The sequence below is a fragment of the Myxine glutinosa genome, chromosome 7, assembly GCF_964187855.1.
Source record: "Myxine glutinosa chromosome 7, kmMyxGlut1.1, whole genome shotgun sequence".
NCBI lineage: Eukaryota > Metazoa > Chordata > Myxini > Myxiniformes > Myxinidae > Myxine > Myxine glutinosa.
The window spans coordinates 92,487,217-92,507,137 of NC_136267.1; the positions used below are offsets into that span (position 1 = coordinate 92,487,217).

The following is a 19,921-nucleotide window of genomic DNA, read 5'->3' on the forward strand; positions in this document are numbered from 1 at the left end:
CAAGACTCGACGCTGCAAATGTCGCTATTCAGAGTTGAGGTGCACATCAATGTGTGCCTGTCAGCAACAGAGTGATGATCAGACCCCTTGTATGAATTTGATGTAGTTTGGCAAAACAACATGTGTGACATTCCTGAATGTTTGTGCTTCATGGCCACGTATATTTAATTTTAGAATAAATGGTTGTATGAAACATTGTCTTATTAAAACCATTTCCCATTTTATAGTGTCCAATTTCAATATCAGTTTGAATGTCTCTTTCAATATGTCACCAACCATAATATAGACTAGACGGATTTATGAAAAAAAGACCATGTACCAGCTTCTAGGTGCATTTTCTGGTAAAAGTTGTAAAGTTAAAGTAAAAGAGTTGCATGTAAATACATGATATGTAAATGCTTTTTCAAAGAAATTGTCCAAAAATGGCAATTTGGCGGCCATTTTGTTTATGCTAATTAGAAGGTCAAAATCTCAAAATTCGGATTGGGAACCGGGTTAGTCGAATTCAGTATACCTTAGTTATGTTAAAAAGTGAGGTTCCCAACTTTTACCCAAAAATGCACCTAACATTCACATTTCTCAGAAATCCGTCTAGTCTATTCGAGTGTCCTGCGTGGGAGTGGCGCCAACCAGGATTGTGCCCAAAAGCCAAGAAACTGTTTCAGTCGCCATATGCATCTAATGATTGAGTAGACATCATCATCATAATCATCATCATCAGAACTGTATCTATGCTCTGCCATCTGAGCTACCTGACTCATGGATGGTAAGCAGCTTGCATTCACATACCCAGCAAAGACTCTACAGAGAAACCCTGTTATGAACATGGCTATAACTCAATTCAATATGGAACTGTGTGTTTCGCGTTTGTTTAGAACAAAATATAATTAAAGTATTTTGGTTGATATATGGGTTTTCAGACTAGTTAAGTCTAATGGTTTCTACTAGTAAGGGCATTTTATGAGATATTTCACAAATCTGTTAACTAAATTGTTACCAAAAAATTTCTTCACCAATATGTTTGTAAAGGTGTGTAATAACATGTGTTAAAATGTTGAAGTTCAACTCCCGTGGGAAACCCAGAAAAAAAGCTGTTGAATTCGGGTACCGAAAAATTATTTTCGAGAATTTTTATTTTTTTAAATCGGCCCTTAAGTAACTTATGAGGGGTCAAATAAGGGTTTTTCATGATTCTGAGTTGATTGTTAACATTTATATTTTCACTTTTACAATATACACACAAAGTAGCTTTTATTTCACATACATATATAATACTCAAGAGTTATTTCTCATTCACAATGTCAGAAGTTTCAACAATCATTGTCTATGTCTTCTTCAGACTCAACAACATCATGACTGCAGTCATGGTCGACGAAAATTTTCTTAGTGATGACAGGGCTTTTATCTTTGACTTGACATCCATGGTCGACCTCACTGACTGTCCATCCAGCTTGATCTGCATCTCCATCCCAACTTCAGCTGCTCTCTCAGCATTGACTGCGTCATCTCCAGTGCTTGTGAATCCTGTTGAGAAAGACACGAGCAACTCCTTGTCTCTATCGTTGTCGAATGGCTTGATCTCCTCAAACCATTTTAGGACAAGTTCAACTGCCTCTGCATCTCGCTTCATCTGTGTCTTGGCAAGGTCTCTGTGGACTGGAACATGTTTACTGACGTCCTCCTCCATCCGCCGGTTGACATCAGACAGGTGACTGAGGGTGAGCACCCAGCATTTGTGGCCAGAAAAACTGTTTCTCATTCTTCCTCTGCTCAGTCCACCTTGTGACTTGGCTGCCTTCATTAATGTCTGCTCAATGCAAATGTCACACCATGTGCCGGACCACTCATGACTTGAGTAACGGACAACGTGGTTCCCGTGGGCAGTGAGACGTTCTAAGGTGTCTCACCTTAGACGTTGTAAGCAGGCAAAGTTTCTAGTTCCTTCATGAGTTGACAGTACAGCCGTGCGCCCTTGGCATACTGATGATGGCCTGCAGCGGCAAAGATGTGAAGCATCTTGGTAACAATGCAGGACAGATGCCCATTGTGGTCTGCAAGTCGCTCGGTTCTGATAAAGACCTTGATCACATCTACCATGTGGTGGTACTCCACCCAGAGTGCAGGTGTTCTTCCTCCTTTTGCGAGTCGTTTGAAGGTTTCTTCAAACCTTTGCTCAAACACTGGCACTACTGGGTCTGAGTGTCTGGCTCCCATCTTCCCATCAGCCACCTTCTCCATGAAGGTCTTCATGTCACCACGCTCCTCCTCAGTGAAGGCAAGTTTCATGATGTGTTGATAGATGGCTGCATCGATGAGGAGGTGAACACGGATTGCCTTGTCAAAACATCCTCCATCTATGATGTGGTTGGCTGTCGTACTTCCAGGATAGATCAACTGGATCACATCTAGTAGTCCAGAATCTTCCATGATGTTACCCATTGATCCAAGATAAGACTTCAGCAGGTGAAAACCACCCAACCTTGGAATGACGGGTAGATTTGCCTGCTTTATTATATTCACAGCCTTCAGCCAAATCGGAAGATCAAAGGTCACTATAGCGACCCCAGCACGCCGTATGCACTCTTTCAGAGTGGTGAAGATGGTGTTGAGGTCATTAGGGTCTCCTTCAATAACTGGGAGGAACTCGATCTGTGTGCTCTGCTTTGCATCATTAGCATGGATTCTCTTCATCCAGCCATTCCAGTTGGAGTGTGGGAACTCAGGATCGTTGGCTTTGATCACCCACCCCGCTGCCCAGAGTGTGTCACCTGGAGTGAGGAGTGGCTGATCATGAGCCAGGGAGGAGGAAAGCTCAGCGAGGGGGAGAAACATGATCGCGTTCGTTCCTATCTGTTTCCTGTTCGTAAATGGAATAATCTTTACTTCAGTTCCTCTCAGGATCTTAGCTTTGTCGAGTGCCTTCAACTTCACCCGGGGGAAAGCTGCTGTTGTCTGTGGATCTGGCGAAGGTGGTGCCGGAGAGGTGACTTCGATCCAACCCATTGAGTGAAAGGGAGTGTTTCCGTGAATAGAGACAATGTTTAAATCTATATTGTCTCCAACAAACTGAGTGACTGCATTGTTTGTTTCCCCAACCTCCATAAAGACCACCTGATCATTACTTGACAATTCACTTTCACTGGCTGGCACTTTGGCTGTCATCACTGATTGATCCTCAAGCGCAGCATCAACCGCAACCTCATCATTGATCTGTTCATCGGTTTCCTCCACAATGGTGTCAAGAGTGCCAGAAGTATCTGGAACATCATCTCCACTCCTACTATTAAGGAAGCAGTATTTGTAGTTTTGTGTCTCCGTGTAAGACTCAGTGTATCCCAGCCGGTGGAACTTGTTGAGCATCCATTTTGACCCAAATCTATGATCAAGTTGTATGGCAAGCCCCATTTGGTGTGGCAATACTCCAGACCGAGGTCGACAGGCCTTAATAAAATTCTGCCCCCAAACGGCAACTCTTTCGTCTGTCTTGACAATCGGTCTCAAGAACATCTGAAGGCTTGCAGGAACAAGTGTCAGCTGACTATCGATGTCAGTCATACTGTGTGTGGTGGGGTATGACTTTGGACCTAAATCAATCAAGGCAATATCATTGGATATGAACTTGAGTGCCGTCTTTATGATCTGAGTCTTCTCATCTCCATGGTCAAGTTTAGCATGATTTCCTCGCAGAATATTGTCGGTGCCATCTTTGAGACAGAGTACATCTGCCCTTCTTTCCTGTGTTGTGAAATACAAGGTGTCTTCGTATTTCTCTAGAAGTTTTATCTTTAGCCAATGCTTTGAATAAGAAAGGCTCTTCTCTGGTGACTGATCAAACTCCTGCAGCTTTTCATGGACTTGGTCCATGTTCATTACCCCATGCTCTAATTCTGAGTCTAACCATTCGCAGAATTCAATAAAAACTGCCTCTCGCTCCTCATCAATACTCCTCTGTCCTCTCTTCCTTTTTCCTTCCTCATCAGTCTTGGACAAACTGTCACCTCTCGCAAACATAAGTTTGCATCGCAAATGGTACAGTGTTTCTTCTGCTACCAAGTCGTTGATCCCTTCCAGGCGTCCAGTGACTTCAGTGCCCCAGTCATCCCCGCGACTCCGTGCTGTCTTCAGCAAGCTTGCCTTCAGTGTATCTGCAGTCAAATTATCTGGCACTCTGTATTTCTTTCTAGCTTGTGCTGGATTATTTTTGTAGAGCTGGGCTGGTTGGTTGCAAAGAATGCATACATCCTTATACAGGAGGTCAACTGACTGTGATCTTCTAGAACTGCAGCCAGTTGATGAACTGAACTCACAAGTAGTGCGTCTTCTCTTCAACTTTGATGACTCTTTCTCTGCCTTTGATGCTTGAGCTGACTTCTTGGTGGTTGCAACAAAGTTGTTGTACAGATCATTTTTACACTTCTGGTGGTACCTCAGTTTTCCTTCCTTTTGAGCCTCCTTCATACGTTCCACAACAGTAACATTTTCGATAGTTTCTGCTTGTTTCAATAAAGTTGAGTATCCCTTTGGAGTTGCCTGTATGAGCCTTTCAGCTGGTGTATCCGAGCGTGCACAGATGAAGCAATTGAGCACAGGTGGAGTAACGTCTTCATCCATATTGCTAGACTCCATGTCCTGCAAAGTAGAAAATGAGATATATTTAGAAATTATTTTTCCACAAAGGAGTGTCTGTGGTGAAATATAAATGTTAACAATCAACTCAGAATCATGAAAAACCCTTATTTGACCCCTCATAAGTTACTTAAGGGCCGATTAAAAAAAATAAAAATTCTCGAAAATAATTTTTCGGTACCCGAATTCAACAGCTTTTTTTCTGGGTTTCCCACGGGAGTTGAACTTCAACATTTTAACACATGTTATTACACACCTTTACAAACATATTGGTGAAGAAATTTTTTGGTAACAATTTAGTTAACAGATTTTCATATGTTTCCCTTACTATACAGGACAAGTTTAACTTAAAGGTTCCTATTGGTTTCTATGGGATTTTCAACCTGGGTAACCAATAGTACACACTGGTCACTGTAATAAGCAAAAGTTCCCTCCAGCACGGTAGCCAAAAGTAGCATACACTAATGTCCAGTGATGGTAATTAACAGCTCCTCCTCCATCAGAAGCTCCTCCTCCATCAGTAGCTCTTCCTCCATCAGTAGTTCCTCTTCCATCAGGAGCTGCTCCTTCATCAGTAGCTCCTCCTCCATCAGTAGCTCCTCCTTCATCAGTAGCTCCTCCTCCATCAGTCGCTCCTCCTCCATCAGTTGTGATTTCTCCAACAGTAGCTCCTCCTCCATCATTAGCTGCTCCTCCACAAGTAGCTCCTCCTTCATCAGTAGTTCCTCCTCCATCAGTAGTTCCTCTTCCATCAGGAGCTGCTCCTTCATCAGTAGCTCATTCTTCATCAGTAGCTCCTCCTCCATCAGTAGCTCCTCCTTCATCAGTAGCTCCTCCTCAATCAGTAGCTCCTCCTCAATCAGTAGCTCCTACTCCATCCGTTGCGATTTCTCCAACAGTTGCGACTCTTCCAACAGTAGCTCCTCCTCCATCAGTAGCTGCTCCTCCACCAGTGGCTCCTCCTCCATCAGTAGTTCCTCTTCCATCAGGAGCTGCTCCTTCATCAGTAGTTCCTCCTCCATCAGTAACTCCTCCTTCATCAGTAGCTCCTCCTCCATCAGTAGCTCCTCCTCCATCAGTAGCTCCTCCTCCATCAGTTGCGACTTCTCCAACAGTAGCTCCTTCTCCATCAGTAGCTGCTCCTCCACCAGTAGCTCCTCCTTCATCAGTAGCTCCTCCTCCATCAGTATCTCCTCTTCCATCAGTTGCTACTTCTTCATCAGTACCTCCTCCTCCATCTGTAGCTGCTCCTCCATCAGTATCTCCTCCTTGATCAGTAGCTCCTCCTTCATCAGGAGCTGCTCCTCCATCAGTTGCTACTCCTCCATCAGTAGCTCCTCCTCCATCAGTAGCTGCTCCTCCATCAGTAGCTCCTCCTCCATCAGTAACTGTTCCTCCATCAGTAGCTTCTCTTCCATCAGTAGCTCCTCCTCCATTAGTTTGTTTTACTGCATGAAACAGCGAAACTCCGTGCACACACTCCTCACCACCCCTCACCAGCACCCACCATCAACCTTTGACTCTCATATAATTCTCGGTAAAATACAAATCATGCTTCTTTAAAACTTTTCGTTTTATTTATTTTCCTCTGTTTCTGTGCATGTGCTATAATGGCGTAACGCGTCGTTTGTGATGTAATAAAATCTGCGTTACAATATGTAGCGACTTATTATCGATAAAACGTCACTCTCATAGTCTCACGACATGCGACGTTGCACGGTTCCACTTGTCACTAACGTAGCGACCTCCACGTTGCGGGGTTACATTCTTATCTTCTGAACAAACACCGTCTGAAAAGATCGAGGGCGTTCTCGGTTTGAAAACCCGCTTGGATTTCATCTCAATTTGCGTGCTGGAGCAAGCTAGCGTGCTGGGATGGGCTGTGACGTGCTAGAGTGTGTCGCAAACTGGAGCACTGGAATGGGCTGGAACGTGCTGGAGTGTGTCGCAAACTGGAGCACTGGAATGGGCTGGAACGTGCTGGAGTGTGTCGCAAACTGGAGCGAGCTGGCGTGCTGGGATGGGTTGGAACGTGCTAGAATGTGTCGCAAACTGGAGCGAGCTGGCGTGCTGGGATGGGTTGGAACGTGCTAGAGTGTGTCGCAAACTGGAGCGAGCTGGTGTGCTGGGATGGGTTGGAAAGTGCTAGAGTGTGTCGCAAACTGGAGCACTGGAATGGGCTGGAACGTGCTGGAGTGTGTCGCAAACTGGAGCGAGCTGGCGTGCTGGGATGGGTTGGAACGTGCTAGAGTGTGTCGCAAACTGGAGCGAGCTGGCGTGCTGGGATGGGTTGGAACGTGCTAGAGTGTGTCGCAAACTGGAGCGAGCTGGCGTGCTGGAATGGGTTAGAACGTGCTAGAGTGTTTCACAAACTGGAGCGCTGGAATGGGCTGGAACGTGCTAGAGTGTTTCGCAAACTGGAGCGAGCTGGCGTGCTGGGATGGGTTGGAACGTGCTAGAGTGTGTCGCAAACTGGAGCGAGCTGGCGTGCTGGAATGGGTTAGAACGTGCTAGAGTGTTTCACAAACTGGAGCGCTGGAATGGGCTGGAACGTGCTAGAGTGTGTCGCAAACTGGAGCAAGCTGGCGTGCTGGAATGGGTTAGAACGTGCTAGAGTGTTTCACAAACTGAAGCGCTGGAATGGGCTGGAACATGCTAGAGTGTTTCGCAAACTGGAGTGAGCTGGCGTGCTGGAATGGGTTGGAACGTGCTAGAGTGTGTCGCAAACTGGAGCGAGCTGGCGTGCTGGGATGGGTTGGAATGTGCTAGAGTGTGTCACAAACTGGAGCGAGCTGGCGTGCTGGGATGGGTTGGAACGTGCTAGAGTGTTTCACAAACTGGAGCGCTGGAATGGGCTGGAACGTGCTGGAGTGTGTCGCAAACTGGAGCGAGCTGGCGTGCTGGAATGGGTTGGAACGTGCTAGAGTGTGTCGCAAACTGGAGCGAGCTGGTGTGCTGGAATGGGTTAGAACGTGCTAGAGTGTTTCACAAACTGGAGCGCTGGAATGGGCTGGAACGTGCTAGAGTGTGTCACAAACTGGAGCGAGCTGGTGTGCTGGAATGGGTTGGAACGTGCTAGAGTGTGTCGCAAACTAGAGTGAGCTGGCGTGCTGGAATGGGCTGGAACGTGCTGGAGTGTGTCGCAAACTGGAGCAGGCTGGCGTGCTGGAATGGGCTGGAACGTGCTGGAGTGTGTCGCAAACTGGAGCGAGCTGGCGTGCTGGAATGGGTTGGAACGTGCTAGAGTGTGTCGCAAACTAGAGTGAGCTGGCGTGCTGGAATGGGTTGGAACGTGCTAGAGTGTGTCGCAAACTAGAGTGAGCTGGTGTGCTGGAATGGGTTGGAACGTGCTAGAGTGTGTCGCAAACTAGAGTGAGCTGGCATGCTGGAATGGGTTGGAACGTGCTAGAGTGTGTCGCAAACTAGAGTGAGCTGGCGTGCTGGAATGGGTTGGAACGTGCTAGAGTGTGTCGCAAACTAGAGTGAGCTGGCGTGCTGGAATGCATTTATTTGTTTCATTTAATTTGCAATATTAAATTGATGTTTTCTTCTTCTGCTTCAAATTCATTTACACATTTGTTCAATCATCCCTCATCCATCCATCTAAACTGGTAGGATAGTTTGTAGAGCTATGCACACTCACCTTTGAGCTATCTAGCCTGGGTTTGAATCTCGACCGAACTATAAGCTGTCATCCTGGTGTTTCCTTTGCAAGGCGAGGAATCAATAACGTGTGTGATGTCTGTCGGTAGGACAGGACGTTAGGTCCGAGGACACCTCCACCAGGAACCACCACTGGCGGTAAAGCTGGGAGTTAAAGACCCCACGGCAACTTTCATGAAGAGTAGGCGAGTTATCACCGGCACCAATGAGAATATTATACAAATTATTGCCCAAATCAGCTTACGTCGATTTTATTGCCCAAAGGAAGGTAGGAATAAGAATTATTGGGGCTGCTAAAGAGGTGGTGGTAGTAGTAGTAGTAGTAGTACTCTGAGTAGTAGTAGCAGAAGTAGCAGCTATCTATCCACGTAAGGCCAAGCCACACCACCTCTATAGATGACCACACACCACTCTTCAACGTGGAAATCGAAACAAAACTAAAAGTTTTGAGACAGCACAATTGGACAATCTCACAAAATGGAAGGAATAAGAACAAATGAAGCAGCAACTGAAAGCGTGAAAGATGTCGTGCTCTGACTGGAGTCAAACGCACGTCCTTGAGAATGGAATGAAAGTGGAATAAATATTTGTACTGCGGATAGGTCTGAATGCTAACGCTGTACTTTCTGACAGAAATCGATACGTGGGTTGAAACAAATTTGGAAGCTTCTTCAAATGGAATGTCTTTGTAAAGATGGCGAATATAGATCATTTGAAGTGAAAGGTGTTCACAATGAAGATAATGCCGACACTGCAATGAACGTGTGCAGGTCTTTCAAAGTCCAGATTAGCACAAGAAACGTTTCAAGTAAAGACACCAATCGTTTGCTGATAAAGACTCTATTATATTATAATATGCAGTCCCCTCTTTGTTAAAAAGGAAATCTCTGCTTCATTGGTCATAAACCCAAGCAATTGCTGAACCGCTGAAGGTTCCTTGGTCTTGTACAGCAACCTCTCCTATCTGTACAAAGGTTGTCCAAAAGGTCCTGCAAATCCAATACTCACAAAACTGCAGATGGTGAGACTTAAAGTGGGTTTGCACTTGTATTTTGCAATCACGTGATGCCTCCGCTCACCACACAGTCCCAGGTGAAGACCATGGTGGTTGAAACGTCACACCTGAGCCCTGTCTGCAGCACAGCTATAATAGTTGGTGGTGTCTTCATATTAAGATTTGGATCTTCCAAATCACAACTAGTGTTTAGTTCTTGCAGTGCTGGGTCCATTCCAGTTGCCCGGTTCGAGTCCCACAGGTGTCAAACTGACTGCAACCGCCAGATAAGTCCATGGCCCTGAGCAAGTTCCTGGGTCTATTTGCCACGCCACACTGCTCATGGGGTGAGGAATTAACAGGGGGTCACACCAAGAGACCATACCTCTTATTAATTCGGCCGAGCAACCGTGAGATCACGAGCGTGGTCCAAAGTGGTTTGAACCACACTCCGACTTTAATCTGCAACCAGCCTAAACCATCAAATGAAGCAGCGGAGACAAGCACAATTGACCCCGAGACCAGGAATATTTAACAAGAGCAAATTGCTCGGGGGAAGGAAACAAGAATGAAGGAATACTTTACACAAAAAAATAATACAATCCACAATAAAACCACCTCTTAATGCCTACCGATATGCACACCGGATGCCAATGAACAATCGGAACATTCTTAATTATTAATCTTATCTGTTCCCATAAGACACTCCGTAAGAGATAGACAGAGTGGGGATTCACAATAGAATGAAGAGATGTTTGGCAATCCAGCAAAGCCGTGCAGGAGTTTTGAAAGCAGTTTGAATATATGGCAGAGCAAACGTTTTATGGCCAAAGAGAGAAAACACGGCTTGTTTGGTGGGATGGAACACAGGCGTTCCCCTCGCTGGTTCGGTGTAGTGAGACGTCTAGTAATGAGGCAAAACCCATCCACTCAAAATCAGCACAAGGCTTGTGACAATGCAAGCATACCCAGTATGCAGAATTCCAATTTCCAACCGTTCACAACTGAAGCCCAGCCAGACGTTGGACCGCTAGCATCTGCCTTTTATCACTTTTAGCAGGTGCCCTCCCCTCTCTTTGTGATTGGTAGAGATCTGATCGGTGGGCGATACGGCTGCAGCACGAGTCATAGAGGCATTCACCTTGAGCCATAACGGCTGCGCCTTGAGCGAACGAGATTCCCAGGTGCTCACTGAGGTGATCAACCTGCAGTTTAACTGCACGGCACTTGCTCATTTCCCGCCATACTTGCACTGCAAGGCCTAGAAAGCACTTTATAGAGAAACATTTAGACAGATAACAGAGGATTGAGACATTAAATAAATGAGGACAAACGGGTTGATAATTCTAGACACAGACATTATGGAAGGTGGATGTTGTCTATCTAAACATAATAGCGACGGCATATCTAATATTACATTTAATTATGCTAAGCTTTTGCTGAGACATGTACGAAGAAATAGCTGGAGTTGTACTAAGGATCTCTTAACCCCTCGGAGCCATTCCCACAACAATATGCATAATCAGACCGAGCCTTATGATCTGCTCCTTTTTAAATCCGGTGGCCTCTTGATATGGTCCTCTGAACAATCCAACCTGCCCATCCTTACTAGACCGTACACGCAAATCTACAAGCAAACTCTTCTTGATCTCCATGTCTTTTTTGTTTCCTTTTGATCTCATCTGAAGCACCCTTCAATTCCCCGCCCCCCCCCCCCCCCACCACCCCCAACTCAACCCCCCTTTCCTTCATCCTCAAGTACCCACTTTGCTTTTACCCATTCAATTGCAGTCTTCCTTGAAGTCTTTCAAGAAAACATTAATGGCCGCCATCTTAAACCATTCGCCCCATACCTGATCTTGGCTATAGCCCGATATTGTTCTTGTAAGATGTGTTTATTTAAATGCTTTGTTGCCATTTCCTTCTCAAGTTGCTTACATCGCATAAATTAACATGTCAGCTCAGGTGTCTGGTTCGTTCACACTTGCTTTAAACAAAGATGAAACAAAGAGAGATCTTTTCACGCTTTTATTCATGGTACTCTGTATCCACATACCCTATAAAAAGATTATCCACCAATATATTTTTTTTGAGCAATGTGCGCTCTCCATCAAGAGTACCACAATGTTGTATCTGCAAGATGACGTGGAAAGGTATTAAACAGGTAATAACGGGATTGCTTCTACCATTGCATATTATCACAGAACGTCCCCTCATTATGACGTCATAATAGCTCGTCCCTCTGTTACCCCACCGTCACGCTGACCGTGGAGTTTAATATCATGATTATGGTTGGAATCACCACCACGTGTATGGGTTCGCACAGTCGGCTTTGAGTGGTGTTTCCAGGTATAACCGCACTGTGTACACCACTTCACGCTCCTCCAATATATACAGTATATATATATATATATATATATATATATATATATATATATATATATATATATATATATATATATCTCAAAGGAACACAAATTACACAATTACCATCAGTGACAGCAATGTGGCCGCTCCATGACGCGATTTCTTCATGTTATCACCCGTTTTTATGACAATCAGAGAGACAGCACAGATTCGTGTTTGCGGAGGCTAGTTTAATGAGCCTCGACCGAAGACAAAGTGAAAGCCGATCGATACGAAGTATCGCGCATACTTGTCGATGAGCCTGTGATTGTGAGTGCCATCCCATCCCATCCCCCCATCTTTACCCGCCATCTTTTCTACCCCCATGAACCCAAACAAAACTCTCTGAACTGCAGGTGACTGTTTGCTTTTCTCCTCTTTTCCTCTTCGTTGATTCATTCTCTGCTTATTTTGTCCAACTTGTCAATTCGTTCCCCCTTTCATACACTGTCACCTTGTTCTCCCACAAGGGTGTCAATCGCTATTGAACAGTGTGAGGACTTCCCGAGTTCATAGCGCGAGCCCAATATGGTGTGAGGTTTAGGATCCCAAGCACTTTATGGCTGCTTGTGCTACCTTCTCTTGGAAAATTGTTTTTAATTGGTTATGACAATTTCATTTTTGGCCATTTGAATTAATTTGATTTAATCACCCAAATAGTGACCAATTTGAAGTTTGATATCAAAAACTTGAACTACCTGCTATATACTGCCTGCCGCATACACCACTGTGATCCACTATATGCAACTACATCGATTGGAGATGCCTCTTCGCGGTGGTTGTACTCCTCCCCCAAACCTCCAACGCAAGTCGGGGGCCAAATCTTCCCTGCTGCCCGGATTCGTCAGGTCAGCGCGGTCAAGGTCAGAGTGCCGATCGGTCTCTATGGACTCGCCCTTTCCCTCTTGTCTCTTTCCTCTCTCTCTCTCCTCTCTCTCCTCTCTCTCCTCTCTCTCCTCTCTTTCCTCTCCTCTCTCTCCTCTATTCTCTCTCTCTTTCTCTCTTACTCTGTCGTGGCCCTGACTTCGTGAAGGAGGGAGTACACCATCCTGGATGTCCGGGATATCTGGGGTTGCTTCTGCAAGATGGATTGGCTGTCTCCATGCCATGGGCTTGTTCCAGAGAACTATCCGTGCTATAAAACTACAACAACAACAACAACAACAACAACCTTAGTCTTATGAGTTATTCCTGGACCATTAGTTCCCCTGTCAATTTTGGTTGAGATAGGATAATTAATGACCAAATAAATTGACCACAGACAGACACCAAATTGCGTATTTTAGTTTGATGATGATGATGATGATAATGACGGTGATGACGATGAAACTCGCCAATCCCTCAAGTGTTGTCACCTAGCACTCTCAGATTTCGGTCTGCGCCTGCTCAAGCCATGGAGCGGTTGCGGATCATGAAATGATCCTCCACATAAATAATTATGTTCGGTCCATATGGCATTGATAGAATATATTAATATTCCACTCGCTAAGTAAATAATTAAATCGAACATTCAAACTTTCCAAAAAGAGTGTGGGAGGTGACATGCCACACCCCGACCTCCACCAACCCACCGATCTGCGAGCAAGGTCTTCCATGAGCGTTGATCTTAAAAAAACAAAACAAAAAAGAGAAGGTAACTTTCATCAGGTTTATTTGTTGACTCAAGGTATTGTTGGGGTAATTATTATTTTCTGAAAGAGGAACTCCGAGACGCCTGAATCGTACGATTCGTAACCCTCCCATTCCCGCCCTTATCAATCATTGACACGTCAGGTCTTGCCCAATGTAGATCACTCGTAAACAAACAATACAAATAACTGTACATGGTTAACTTGGACGTCACAAGCAGTAGGCTATGTATATATCAAAGTGACGAGCGGTACGTAGGTATTAGGTATGTATGTAGTGACGAGCGGTACGTAGGTATTAGGTATGTATGTAGTGACGAGTGGTACGTAGGTATTAGGTATGTATGTAGTGACGAGCGGTACGTAGGTATTAGGTATGTATGTAGTGACGAGCGGTACGTAGGTATTAGGTATGTATGTAGTGACGAGCGGTACGTAGGTATTAGGTATGTATGTAGTGACGAGCGGTACGTAGGTATTAGGTATGTATGTAGTGACGAGCGGTACGTAGGTATTAGGTATGTATGTAGTGACGAGCGGTACGTAGGTATTAGGTATGTATGTAGTGACGAGCGGTACGTAGGTATTAGGTATGTATGTAGTGACGAGCGGTACATAGGTATTAGGTATGTATGTAGTGACGAGCGGTACGTAGGTATTAGGTATGTATGTAGTGACGAGCGGTACGTAGGTATTAGGTATGTATGTAGTGACGAGCGGTACGTAGGTATTAGGTATGTATGTAGTGACGAGCGGTACATAGGTATTAGGTATGTATGTAGTGACGAGCGGTACGTAGGTATTAGGTATGTATGTAGTGACGAGCGGTACATAGGTATTAGGTATGTATGTAGTGACGAGCGGTACATAGGTATTAGGTATGTATGTAGTGACGAGCGGTACATAGGTATTAGGTATGTATGTAGTGACGAGCGGTACATAGGTATTAGGTATGTATGTAGTGACGAGCGGTACATAGGTATTAGGTATGTATGTAGTGACGAGCGGTACATAGGTATTAGGTATGTATGTAGTGACGAGTGGTACGTAGGTATTAGGTATGTATGTAGTGACGAGCGGTATGCGCGTTTCAACCACACAACTCTATAAAAGGGAAAAGCCGCCATTTTCTGTCATTAAAACTGCCCACGAATGTATCCTGAGGATTTAAATTTTAAAAGGAACTTGAACACAGGAAGAGACCATTAAGCCCACCAAGCCTGCACAATTGGGCCAATAAAGTAACACCCCCCACCCCATCCCCACTAATACTACATTCCTATATAACTCATTTTATAACTATATAACTCCGCTCTATATAATATAACTATATAACTATATATAACTATATAAGTTATATAACTATATAACTATATAACTATATAACACCTATATAACTCCGCTCACTACCCACTGCCCTTGCAGGGAGACTATTCCATTCACTTCATACTCTGAGTGAAAGACCTTTGGTTTACTTACTAGTTATCATGCTATCTGTCCTTGTCTTTACTTTGAAACTGTGAGCTGTGGCCTCTGGTCCTGCAATCATTAACCAATCAACTTTGAGGAAAGTTTCCAGTCGGGTATTTTAAATATGGCCACTTGTGTTCCTACAAGCAAACAGCCAGGACCTGCTGGAAATTGGTTTCTGTACTCCGAAGGACATTCAATTTTTTTTTACAAACGAAATACTAACGATGCTGGTGCCCTTTTTATTTTACTTTTCGACAAAAGATAAGAAAAATTGCCAAGTATACATACTTGTGTGTTGTAAGATAGAAAAAAAAGCATTTATTGGGTTGGGCCTTGTTTCACATTCCAAAATGTTTTGAATACCACCTTGTGAATAAAGGCATCATGCAGTTGTGAATCGATGCTGGGAAAGGGGGAGGAGCATTGGGAGGGGAGGAGGAGCATTGGGAGAGGAGGAGGAGCATTGGGAGGGGAGGAGGAGCATTGGGAGAGGAGGAGGAGCATTGGGAGGGGAGGAGGAGCATTGGGAGAGGAGGAGGAGCATTGGGAGGGGAGGAGGAGCATTGGGAGAGGAGGAGGAGCATTGGGAGGGGAGGAGGAGCATTGGGAGAGGAGGAGGAGCATTAGGAGAGGAGGAGGCGCATTGGGAGAAGAGGAGCAGCATTGGGAGAGGGGAGGAGCATTGGGAGAGGAGGAGGAGCATTGTGAGAGGAGGAGGAGCATTGCTGGATTGTGGGATTGCGCAGCAGGTATGTGTTGATGCAATGACGTTGAGCGCTGGCGCTGGCTCGCGTGTTCGCTGCGACTTCCATGCAATTGCGGGTGTGTATAATCCACGTACTTCGTACCTGTCATTACTTGCCCTCCACATGCGGAGTCCCGCCCTTGCTAATCTTGTCACGTCCCACGCCGTACGGTTGACGGGCTGACGGAAAGTGCAACAAACATCGAGTGATGCGAAGTCGTCCCACCGAAAATGGCATCTGGGTGATCCTGATAGACAGGGATTTGTCAAAACGGCCCACGGGCATGTACAACCCTTTCAACCGTGTACACACATTTGTACAGTAGTCGTGCAGTAGTCACGCCACATTACACAGGGACAGGTTGATCTTCCTCACCTTAAACAGAGCTCACCTCTTTTCAGAAGTTGGACGACAAGTACATAAATGCATGATTATTATAATGACGAGCAAAGATACCCAGCATTGCAGGACAACGCAACGTCGCATCGCTGATGGGAATATGAGAGGAGGGGAGGGGGGGAGTGATGAGGGAAGAGGGGGAGAGGAGGGGTGGGATAGAAGGAGGAGGGGAGAGAGGAGAGGAGGTGAGGAAGGAAGGGAAGGAGCGCAGGGGATGAGGGGAGGAGGAGGAGGAGGAAGAGTGGGATATAGAATAGGGGAGTGAAGGGAGGGAGGAGGGGATGTGGTGGGAGAGAGGAGGGGAGGGAGGATGGGGACAGGGGAGATTTGCGCTTTTAGTTCACTTGCCCCGTTGCTTTACTCATTATAATCCTCAACATTATTGGTTCACGAGTTATCAAGTGACCACTATATTCGTCATGTGTGTGCGTCTGTCTGTGTGTGTGTCTGTCTGTCCGCAGCATAACTACCCGATGATATCATCCGATCTTGATGAAACTTGGGTGGGAGGTTGATATCATGATCTAGTTGTGTCCTGCCTAGAGTGGGCGTATTGCGCCCATTGTGGGCGGAGCCACGCCTGAAAAAGATGTCTTTTTAGGGGGTAATCGAGTTCAAGCTACATCTTCTCCGAGGGAGTTGGTGGAATCTGACAAGGGTTTCGATATTTGGTTAGGTCAAGGTCATGTGTCTGACCCCACGTAGCTCGATTTTTCATTTTTCATTTATTTATTTGTTTATATATATATATATATATATATATATTGTATTTTTTTTTTTCATTTCATTTTTCACCGAATTTTTGGTATTGTGTAGCTAACTAACCTCATAACTGATTATACATTATTTTCTATCTCATTTCAAGGTCAGTAACCTTCGTTTTGACATTTCCGGGCCTGGCCTGTCCGGGCCTGTTTCGGTTATAGTCCGTCCTTTGTCATTGAATACCCCTCGCTCGTGAACCATCGTCGTCTCCTGACTTGTGTTAATCTTTCTTTAAATTAGATCTTTAATTTTATTTATCTTATTTTTCATCCTAGATTTTGGCACTTCTTTAATCCTTGAGATTCGATCCTCAAATCCGAACACAGACTTTGATTATATACTTCAATTAATCTGTGAGAATAGATCGAGCTTCCATGGCAAGACACGTTTGAATAGGCTGAAACAAAATGGTGTTTTAAGAACCCAGTCATGTGACAGAGGGCTGACCAAGATGGCGCACCACCATTTTTGTAAGACTTTTTTTTTTGTCTTTTTTGGTGATGAGCATCCCCTAAATGATTATCTACAAAGAGGGTGTTAAAACACACCCAAACACCCAATTTGCAATCATGCACACCCTTGGAGTTCATTTAGTATGCATGCAAAGTTTAGGGCCGCTACGTTCCATGGTTTTGGAGTTATGGAGGAGACACACTGACACACAGTCTTTTATTATTATTGTAGATTATGTTTATTATTTGGGTAATTGTACAGAATCTCATTCCGATCGCGCATGCGCACAGAGGAGGAAGGTTCACACTGTCAGCCTGTCTGGAAATCAAACAAAATAATCATTCCAAACCAGACATGTACTGGTTTCGGGACATCATAAAGGATACAAACAACACATAAGAACGAATATAGCGTGTTAAATAAGGTGTAAAAGATGGTGCATCAACAGCTGTAAACTTACGAAAAGAAAGTTATTTTTCTACAGCCTCTAGATTTTTTTTATGGCGTAGCCGTAGAGCGATGCTGTCTAGAACAGAGCTTGGCTGTCCATATGTCCCCATAAACATACACCAATCAGAGCTGAGGATCTGGTCACATGACAGGGGGACAGCTTTAGTAACAACTAGAACTGCCACTTTAAAACTGCTGGCAGTGATGACCGGTTTACTCGCACCCACTTTTGATGCAACCCCACTGTTGATACAACCCCACATTTGATACAACCCCACTTGTGATACAACCCCACTTTCATTGGACATGCTTTGACACAACCCCCTTGGATACAACCCCGACACACACACACACACACACACACACACACACACACACACACACACACACACACACATCCCCCCTACCCCCTCCCACACATACACCCACACCCCTCCCCCCACACGCACACCCCTCCAAACACACACACCCACACACACACACACCCACACACACACATCCCTCCCCCCCACACACACACACACATCCCTCCCGCCACACACACACACACACATCCCCCCTACACACACACACACACATGCACACACACATACACACATCCCCCCTAACCCCACCCACTCCCCTCCCCCCAAACACACACACACAACCAACCCCCCCCCCTTACCTAAACACACACACACACACACATCCCTCCACCCCCACACACCCACACATCCCCCCTACACACACACACGCTTATTTTTCAAGATATGCAGGTTGCAAGGTCAGACATATATATGGTGGCGGCCATCTTGGATTTTGACGTGGCGACCCAATTTTCGATAGCGTTCTTCCTTGTGCCTAGATACACCCACACACCAAATTAGAAGTTGCTACTTCGCTTATTTTTCAAGATATGCAGGTTGCAAGGTTCAGACATACATGGTGGCGGCCATCTTGGATTTTGCCGTGGCGACCCAATTTTCAATAGCTGGCGCATGCGCAGATGGGTTGCACTGCGATGCCACTGAAAAGCGGCTGAGAAAACCGCGCATGCGCAGATCGCGGACATGATTCATTTCGATTTCCATCTTTATTTAATTTCCGAAAAGACGTCTGCATTCGAAAATCGCGTGATGACGTCACGACGTAAATGCATTTCTTCATATAACTTCAGATCGGCTGGATGGATTTTGACGAAATAAACGGCATCGTGTAGGGCATTTAATTGCGCAAATTTCAAGACCAATTACGACCATGACAGCCATTTCCTTCTCGCACAGCACCAAACATTCTAATGCGTCAATCCCGTCAACCCTGCGCATGCGCAGGTGGTGTGACGAAGCACTTAAACGCTGAAAAAATCGCGCATGCGCAAATGGTAGCGCTGGAGCGCAAGGTCACGTGTGGACGCGTACGTAATATGTGGATGGGACACAGTCGGGTCTCTCTCTTGCGCATGCGCAAATGCGCTGTTCTGGTGTTGATTTGATGCTCTGAAAGACTTCGGCGCATGCGCAAATGGTAGCGCTGAATTGGAAGGTCACATGTGCACGCTTACGTAATATGTGGATGGATGTTTGCGTATGCGCAAATGGGCCACTGTATGTTCGTGTATTACGTACGCGCTGTGATGGGCGGGGCGTTAGCGTATGGTGTTCATGAAATGGTCAAATGCGGAAGTGCTGGAAGCAGTTGCGATGGTGTCGCACGATCTCTTCTCGCGGTCCACAAGATTATCACAGAGAGGTGCAGCTTCCAGCGTTTCTAGATCTGATCCAGGCCTATCCAACGAGACCAGTCCCAGCATTCTAGGCCCAATGGTTGTCTCAGACGGACCCGACAACGGACGTGTTTGTTTTAACTCGAGCCGATTCGATCAGAGACGTGCTGGCGAACATAACCAGTCATATATTTTGAACGCGTGGCTCGATTTTTACAAAATAAACTTTTTCTTGCAGGGCTTAACCGTGCGCGTCCTGGAAGTGAATCTTCTTCTTCAGTCCTCATTACTTTCAGTGAAATACGATCGAGTTAAAAATAGTCAGAATTTGAGCAAACCTGTTTCATTCGTTTGTTAATATGCCTCATCTATTGACAAATCTGCAATTATAATTTTTTTTGAGGTTGAAATGACCGCGGGAGATCGCGTTATAATGATGACGTCCTGGATGGACATCTTCTTCTTCAGTCCCTCATTACTTTCAGTGAAATACGATCGAGTTAAAAATAGTCAGAATTTGAGCAAATCTGTTTCATTCGTTTGTTAATATGCCTCATCTATTGACAAATCTGCAATTATAATTTTTTTTGAAGTTCAAATGACCGCGGGAGATCGC

The 19,921-nt window shown here is 45.2% G+C and overlaps 1 long non-coding RNA gene across 1 annotated transcript; it reads right to left on the reverse strand.

The window, feature by feature from the left end:
* Positions 1-11,863: 11,863 nt before the first annotated feature.
* On the reverse strand, positions 11,864-16,298 carry LOC137430584 (uncharacterized). Its single transcript, XR_010985111.2, has 3 exons — positions 15,928-16,298; positions 15,639-15,783; positions 11,864-13,294 (listed from the first exon to the last, which is right to left on the reverse strand). It is a non-coding gene; the product is annotated as an uncharacterized LOC137430584 (long non-coding RNA).
* Between the last annotated feature and the right edge of the window lie 3,623 nt (positions 16,299-19,921).